The sequence below is a fragment of the Lutjanus erythropterus genome, chromosome 19 (genome assembly GCF_056507025.1).
Source record: "Lutjanus erythropterus isolate fLutEry1 chromosome 19, fLutEry1.hap2, whole genome shotgun sequence".
In the NCBI taxonomy this organism is placed as follows: Eukaryota; Metazoa; Chordata; class Actinopteri; order Lutjaniformes; family Lutjanidae; genus Lutjanus; species Lutjanus erythropterus.
The window spans coordinates 30864906-30873436 of record NC_139335.1 but is presented as its reverse complement, the minus strand read 5'-3'; the positions used below and the strand labels follow the sequence as shown (position 1 = coordinate 30873436).

Below are 8531 nucleotides of genomic sequence, written 5' to 3'. Positions count from 1 at the left end.
TATTTTAAATTGTCATTTTCGGGTAGCTGTCAGAGCTGCCTGCAGGCGCCAGCTTCCTTAGCGTCTGTTACCAGGTGTTGCCTTCTTTATAGAGCCTGACCAATACTGGATGTTTGGCCAATATTCTTTATACTCAGACCAATTAAAGAGCTATCAAAAGAATTGGCAATCAATTTAATAATCGATTAATAATTGATTATTCAATTAATTGTTGCCGATCTAGTCAAAATAGAACAACTTGAATTAAGAAAAAGGATCAGATAAACATATAATGTTGCCTGTAAAACTAAAACTTAAAAACAAACTTCATTTTGTTCTGTATAAAAATATTAGACAACATGTACACCGACACTGATTTAGTTCAGATACATCAGGCCAATAATATCTGCTATATCTGTCTGGCTTTAATATACATTAACACACATTTTTGCAATGATTTTTGGAAAATAAAAGCCAAAAAAGAACAATCTGCATTATATAATGTAAAACAAACCAAGAATAATAATAATAATAATAAAATTGTAGCAATATTGCTGTTATAGGCGATATCGGGCAGATAATATCGGCCAGCTGATATATCGGTCAGGCTCTACTTCCTTTTCAGAACTGCCTTTGTTTGGTCTCTGGTTTTACATCTGCTCTTCACTGGCGCATAGTGATGACATCACTGGGCTGGGGTGTGGATTTCCTCCAAGGGCAGTGGAACAGGAAAGAACAGGGCTCACACACACAGAGAGAGAGAGAGAGAGAGAGAGAAATAGGGATTCCTGTTCCCAAGCCCACGTAATTCTAGTTTTCTAATCATTTTGTTTCTTTTTCTAATATATGAATATACTGTATGTACCTATGCATTTTTCTTTAACTTATATTTTATAGGGGTTTACACTTTGTGGATTTGTGACTGCTGATGGACTCTGTTACAGTTAATTGAAGGGGAGGGGGGGCGTGTAAGAGAGCACCGACACAAACACATAGACCACTTGTAGAATTAAACACCGTGCTATAAGGATAGCTAGTGCAGGGTTCAGAGTGACATGTTGTATTTTGCTGTTTCTCAGGGCACATTGTGAACCACTTATTTAGGATTTGAAGCCAACCAGAACTCTCAGCACTCCCTGCCCCTCCACACGAGTCAAACGACAGATTTCATGGCGTCTTTTCTCTCTAAGTGGTAGCAGAGAAGAATAGAACTCTGGCCATCTTCAACCAGGACCATATTTGAACCATTTGGATGAACTGACCCCATGTGCAAGTGGTATGAACATGTGGTCTTTAACTGACGACATGTGAGTCAAGCATCTATAAAGTGTTGGATAAACGTCTTTGGTTTTGTATAAAGTCCCCTGTTATTTTGTTATTTAACAGCTTTTATTATAAAGCTGAAAAATCAGGAAATGCTGGGTTTTCATCCGCAGGACCTTAAAATGAAAGTTTACATTTTTTTGAAGTGGGGTTGAATGAGATAACCTATGCATAGTCAGTGTATTAGGTAGAGTAGATGGCGGTGGACACAACTCCATTTTGGTGAAGCAGCAGGAGTACTGGTGTAGGAAGCTAAGCAATGTCCTGCTGTGGACAAGGTCACCTCTTTACCTTGCTGTCAGACTTTTCTAAAAAAAACCACCAAGCAAAGTATCACTCCCTCCAGAGCACTCCGTTGACACGTTACCTCACAGAATATGAGAGTTGCTAGTCTACTGCTGCCTTGATCTGTTAGGTTGTGTGTGTTAGCAGCCCTTTTTTAACACAGGTCCCGCAATATTGGCACAACAAGGGCTCGTCTTTAAGGCGGTTTTGTGTATTTACTCTGAACCAAGCCGCTGTGGCGTGGCCTTTTACACAGTATGCCGGCAATCTCAGAACCAAAAGAGGTGTGATTCTGCTCATCTGCTCTTCTCTAATCACACACAAAGCTTTTAACCTCATAAAGCTTATGTGTTCCTGGATAAATGGACCGTCTCTTCTTCTGCGAAAGTTAAAAAGATCGCCTTGTGTGATGATCTGTGAGGATTTCTCTACTCGCCTGTCAGGACTGTCAAAATTGTCCATTTGCTCTCCCTGCTTAAAAAGGGAGTATAAGTACAGAATTTACAGAACATAGTCACAAACTCAGCAGCCTCCTGTATCACCTTGCTGGCTTACCTTTTTACACACACATCGATCCGGTTCTGTTACAGCCTTCCTCGGCAGATCAAAACTGACCCCTCCTTTGTACAATATTCCAGAAGAGTCCCGCAGTAACACTAAATAACAGATCAAGGCGGTGGTAGACCAGCTATTCCTGTGTTCTGCAAAATTAAAGTTACTCATTTTGCTGATGTAGTCTGGTTGGTTGGAGAAAGTGTTATCTGGCTTATCTAACAGCAGGTTCCTGTCAAAAAGTGGTGAAGATACTCTGAAATAGTGTACACTTAAACTGATATTTTTTAGGTGTCTAAAGTAAGTTTTGCAGCTGACCCTTTCTGCAGCAGTACTTTGTGTGTCTACTGTAGGTAATAACACTGACAATGGATAAATATCTCATGCAACCACACTTCAGAAATTCCAAACTGTCCCTTTAATATGCTTGGTGTGCTACATCTTTTATCATGTGTGAATAAACATCAACCCAAAAATCCCTGTCCTGGGACAGATAGACGACCACAAGACAAGCACATTCTCCTGCATGTATATTTTGACGGCTGACTGCAGCTGATCGTCTGTGTTCCCACGGATGAACAGTGTAAAGTGAAACATGGACATGTCCAGTGTCTACATTGCAAAGCTCAGAGACTTGAATCTGTTCAGTCCTGCTGAATCCAGTGTTCCAAAACCTATTTAAAATGAACATATATTCAGGCAGTGTCTAAAAAGCATGGTGTCTATGGTTTGAAAATGTCCTTGAATTGAGTGAAACGACGTTGAAAATGGCCAGATTTCTATAGACAGGACTGTTTTTGTTTTTTTGTTTTTTTCTTCTTCCTCTCAGTAGGATTACCACCTGATGTGTTTTATATTATACCACAAGTAATGAGGTGGCTCGGTCTCTTCTGATTGTCTTAAAGGTACCTGTTAACGCGGTCCGTGTGGCCCTTCATGCACCCTGAGGTCAAAAGAAAAGGGATAAAGGCAGCCTGTGTGTCAAGTGTGACCCTGCTGGCTGCTCTCACTTCACATTGTCCTCTGAACTCCTTCTCATGTCTAATGTCTCAGTATGTATCCTCATCTGTTTCTAACAGCTGATGTAACCTCACACACATCTGTATGTATGACCATGAGTGTTATTTTTATTATTTTATTGTCCTTTATTTGGATCCTGGTGTTCATTTCAAACTGAAGCGCAGCCTGTCTCAAGGTTTCAGGAGACAGCCCCCGTTACTCAGGTTCTTCCTCATGTGTTGAAACCGTGAACACCAAAGTCCTCGTGGCTGGCTCCACTGCTCCATGCTAACACTCACCGAGATGATAAAACTGTAACGCAAATTTCGAAAGTACTGAATTTGGTCTTTTATTGAGTTGTTCAGTCTCCCCGACTTTAAACCAGATTCACAGAAAAAGTTGTTGAACAAGCTGAAATCAGCGCGGCAGTATGAAGTCATTTCTTTTACTTGTGTCTTTATAGTTAATGTTAAAATCACTGATGGCAGCTAATCACTGAAAAGACTGAATAACAGTCTGTTTCAGCAACTACACAACCGTTGCTCCATCGTCCCTGTACGCGTCTACACTGGACACCTCTCAGCCTCGATTTTCAGTCAGTTAATCTGTCACTCTGTGACACTTTCAGTCAGGTGTAACTGTGGCCCGGATCTCCAATGAAAAAAGTTTTAGCTTCTTAACAACAGAAAAAAAAAGTTTAATTTAAATAATATTCCAGACATTGCTTCAAGAGCAACTTCGTGTCTGTTTGTCCTCGCACAAATGTGAGTGAAGACAGCTGGGCTTGTTTACTTCAGAGATGAAATGACAGTCAATCCTAAAAACCTTCAAGTTGAACACACAAAATAACATTGATTTCATCCTGGGAGAAAAAACATCTGACTGGGTTGAGAACAATGGTACCTGCATATGTACTGACTGGTTTGTCATCAGTCAGATAACTATCAGAAACTTGAAAGACACAAAAAAAAGCCAGTAACATTTGCTGTGTGTGGCAGAAAGGATATGAAAACTTTTTTTTTTCATTATTTCTTTTTGGGTTTTTTAGCCTTTAATTGAATGAACTGCTGGAATTGGCAGCTGAGGGCGTGGTTTTAGATGTGATAACAGCAAAAAGCGTTGATGGAAGCATTGATCTGATTGGTTCAAGTTAGCCCGTGTTGTGAGATGTGATTGAAGTGGTTCATCCAATCACCTGCCAAGCATTTTTTAAAGTGCGTGCCCTTTTCCAAACAGTTTCCAAGGACGACTTCCCAGACGTTTCAGTGCAACAAACTATCTGGCGTGTCAGGTTAGAAATACTCATGTAAAGCAGAAGGACTACAAGTCTGTACAAAAATCTATGACATTTTAATCCAGGCCAGTAGAAATGTTCTTCAGGCCAGCAGATTCTTGACCCACTTGGCTGGTTTCAAAAATCATGATTGTTATTAGAACATTACTGTGGAACCTGAGCATGAGTGTTTCAATGATTGTTAGATGGGCTAAAACGTGCTAATCTTTTTCTTTTTTTTTTTTTTTTAATTTAGAAGAAACAAGACAAGGCAAAGGTTATTTCTCAGTCTCAATGTTCAGTCTCATATTGGTCTTAAATTGAGCTCAGTTATGTCTAGGAGACACAGGTTAGACAAAGACCAGATTTTATTTTGAATCTCCTCAGACTGGGAGGATGAATCAGTGAGAGTACACTGATATTTCTGCCACATTTAGGCTTTAGTTTAGAATGTCTCACATTCACTAACTAACGTGTGTGTGTGTGTGTGTGTGTTAGCTTGGAGCAGTGAGGTCACGTGTTTCCAACTCTAAAAGAGGAAGTTGAACAACAGGAGCGTTTCGGAAAAGCTCTGTGAGTTCCTCAGTGCCAGTTATCATGATTCTCCCTCTGTCTACAGCTGGATGAAGCAGCCTCTGTCTGCTCAGACAGCCTCAACTCAGAGAGCTGAGGCTTCTTTGTGTGGATTCAGACCGTTGTGTTGTGTCATGTAATCACTCGAGTCCAGAAGAAAGCCCGTTGTTGCACAAGCAGGCAGCATGAAGTCAGAGCAGATCGGGCCTGTGCCCTGAGACGTCCTTTGTCCACGCTGAACAAACTTGGTCTTGACTATTAGGGCACAGATAGAGTATTGTCACACAAAAGCACGAGCAGACGGGCGAGCGCTGATGTCCCACATGCTGTCTGGACTCTTTAATGGACACTCTGTGATGTCATATTCCACCATCTTTTAACATCGGGGTTCCACAATCTGACAGGAGCCACATCCTCCTAAAGCACTTTTTCAGAACATGACGGAGGCCGTGTGGAGAACAAAGACCCTTCAGAGATTTAGACAAATTCTGAAGAAAACATTCATGAGAAGTCCAGGAAAAAGATCCATAGATTAAAGTCAGACTTTAATTTGAAGCCAACAAAATCTAGGCTCAAAGACATGCTTACCAGCATGTCAGAGCTTTCAGCTACAGCTCATGGCCGTCCTCAGTGACTGGAGCTAGTTCAGGACGTCGGTCAGGTCCGACGCCCAAGAACATCTTCTGACTTACTGTCACGCCTCCTCATCACCTGAAGATGCACCACAAAGTGTTCATTTGAGTCTAAGTGATGTTTTAGTCATTCTTCGATGCAGAGGTGGGAAGAAACTACGTACAAGTACTTACTGTACTGAAGTAGATTTTTCAAGTATCTGTTCTTTACTTAAGTATTTATTTTTTACTTTTACTCCCTAAATTTGAACACAAATATCTGTACTTTCTGCTCCTTACATTTTCAAAACAGGCTCATTACTTTAGTTTTAATGCATTTGAATGGAATTATTAAGACAAGACGTCAAAGACAAAAAACACGCAACAAGACAAAGAACAATGTGGAAGACATAAAACTAAAAAGACAACAAAACAAAAAAATAATGTAAAAGGGGAGATTAAAATTTTCATAAAATTTCGTAAAATACATAAAGCAAAAGAGATATAAGACGAAAAAGACATAACAAAACAAAAAACGATGAAGATGTAACAATGAAAAACTATGAAAAAGAAGACATAAGACAAAAACCATGTAAAAGATGTAACAGGATCAAAAACAACATAAAATATTTAACAAGATGAAAAAGATATGACAAAAAAAATTGTAAAAGGCGTAACCCGACGATAAACTATGAAAATGACATAAGACAGAAAACAACATAAGAGACATAACTATGTACAATTTGTAGCAAGACAAAAGAGACATGAGACAAAAACGATGCCATGTCAGAATATACGTATTAAGACAAAAAGGACGTGTAAGACAAAAAAACAACATGAAAAGCTGCTGCTTTTTACTTCTGTACTTTGAGTACATTTCAGAGCCTGTCTGTACCTTTTCACTGTTACTTACTTCTTTTTGAAGGTATCTGTACTTCTACTTAAGTAAACAATGTGTGTACTTTTGCCACCTCTGTTATTTGAGATCCTAACTCATTGTTTTTATAAAGATTCTCATTATAATGAGTTTTTGTGACAGAATTTGCCTTCTGTACAGTTTCCACCTGGGTGCTCAGGAGTTGCCTGTCTTCTGTCCTGTTGGACTGTTGGACTGTGGTCCTGCCTCTGTGACGGCTGACAGTCACTGTTTTGTATGAGTCAGCCCAGTCACATGTTCACCATTTGCCTTCCAGCGCCCACGGTGATTTGTCACCAGATCCCGGTGGGGGGCGGAGGGCGCTACTTGTTCTGTTCACCCTCCAGGACGTGATGTCCATCAGTTTTTCTGGTTTTGAACCAAGAGGCCTTGTTTGATTTCTGCTCCCATCAGTGCTTTGACAAACCGGACTCTGCCTTCTACTTTACCTTCTCACACTCCTGTGACGCCGCTCGTGTGTGTGTTCTGTGAATCAGACGTGACTGTGGCCACTGTAACAGTATGAATCACATGACTCCACAGTGTTGTTCTGACAGTGTTTGCTTGTGTGTACCTGTGAGAGGAAACCGGTGGTCGCCTTCCACAGTCCAAACTATGCAACAGCACTGCTCCACAGCCACAACTCGTTATTACGTCGTGTTAAAACTAATCCTGATGATCCTCTTAATGCCAGTGTCTTACACAAATGTGTCTTTAATCACATCAGGAAAAACAAATCTGCAAATGATCTGCCAAATATACTAATGTTTAGTGCCTCTGCCCCGACTGTCCAATCACATTAACAAAGGTTTTATACTGTGTTTTAGGTTTTTTCACAAATAGTTTGATGTCCAATCAAATTGAACATTTTTCTCACCCAAGCTTTCAATGTACAGTCTAACTTATACTGTCTGACCCTTCTGCTCTCCTAAATAAATCCAACTGTTTTTTAAAAAAATACACGTCTGTGCTGTCAGTGTCTGTGCTGGAAACAAACTACTGTTTTGGTCTGTCACTGTAACGTTCTACGAGTAATCAACCACCAGATTACCAGTTTTTTTAAATAATTAATTATAGTTTCAGTCAGTTTTCAAGCTAAAGCAATATACATTGTCTGCTTCCAACTCCTGTAATTTGAGAATTTGCTGCTTTACTACAAATAGAATTTAGATCATCATTTATAAATCTACAGATTCATGTAAATAAATGCACGGCCTCTTACAGAAAAATGACATATACTTAAATAATTCAGTGAAAAACGTTACAATAAAGTCATTTAACATAATTCAGACAGTCTGAAAAAGATGAAGGCTGAAGCTACAGCTTGTAACACCTACCTTGTTAACTGCACATCATATTTAGCAAGGAAACATTGAACAACTAACAAACTGTTTTATTTCACTGTAAACTGAATATCTTAGAATGTGGGGGGAAAACAAGATATTTCATATCACCTATAACATACAGGGGAAACTGATACTTTTATGGTATTTTACATTTAAAAGATTAATGGAGAAATTACTGCAGATTAACTGATTATGAAAATAATCACTGATCCTGCCAACAGTGACGTCTGTTGACCTCAGAAACTAGAGCCGATTCACAACATCTGTGAGCAGCTGCTGCACCGTGTGCATGTGTTCCCTGGTGAAAAATAATTATAAGTATATTCAATTTTAGCACACTTCAGTGTTTTTGTAAGCAACAGCATACTTTAAGTGTGTCAAGTAAGGAATAATTCATGAGCAGGCGTGCCTTAAAGGCATAGTTCACCCAAAAATAAAAACTGAGTCATTATCTACTCTTCCTCGTGCCGATTGATGGTCAGGTTTGGTGTTTTTAGTCCACAAAACTCTGCTGGAGTTTCACACAAAAACAGGGTTGCAGAATCTCCCAAACAATGGAAGTGAATGGTGACCAGTTTTCAAACAGAATAAAAACATAAAATGCATACTGTTTGTCTGATAGTCCAAGTCTCCATGCCATCCTCTTGCCATCCCATGAATATTTCTCTAGATCC

At 39.6% G+C, this 8531-nt stretch overlaps 1 long non-coding RNA gene across 1 annotated transcript; it reads left to right on the top strand.

Moving 5' to 3' along the window:
* Positions 1 to 4547: 4547 nt before the first annotated feature.
* Positions 4548 to 5628, top strand: LOC146310103 (uncharacterized). The gene is made up of 2 exons (XR_014772440.1): positions 4548 to 4760; positions 4799 to 5628. It is a non-coding gene; the product is annotated as an uncharacterized LOC146310103 (long non-coding RNA).
* The last annotated feature ends 2903 nt before the right edge of the window (positions 5629 to 8531 follow it).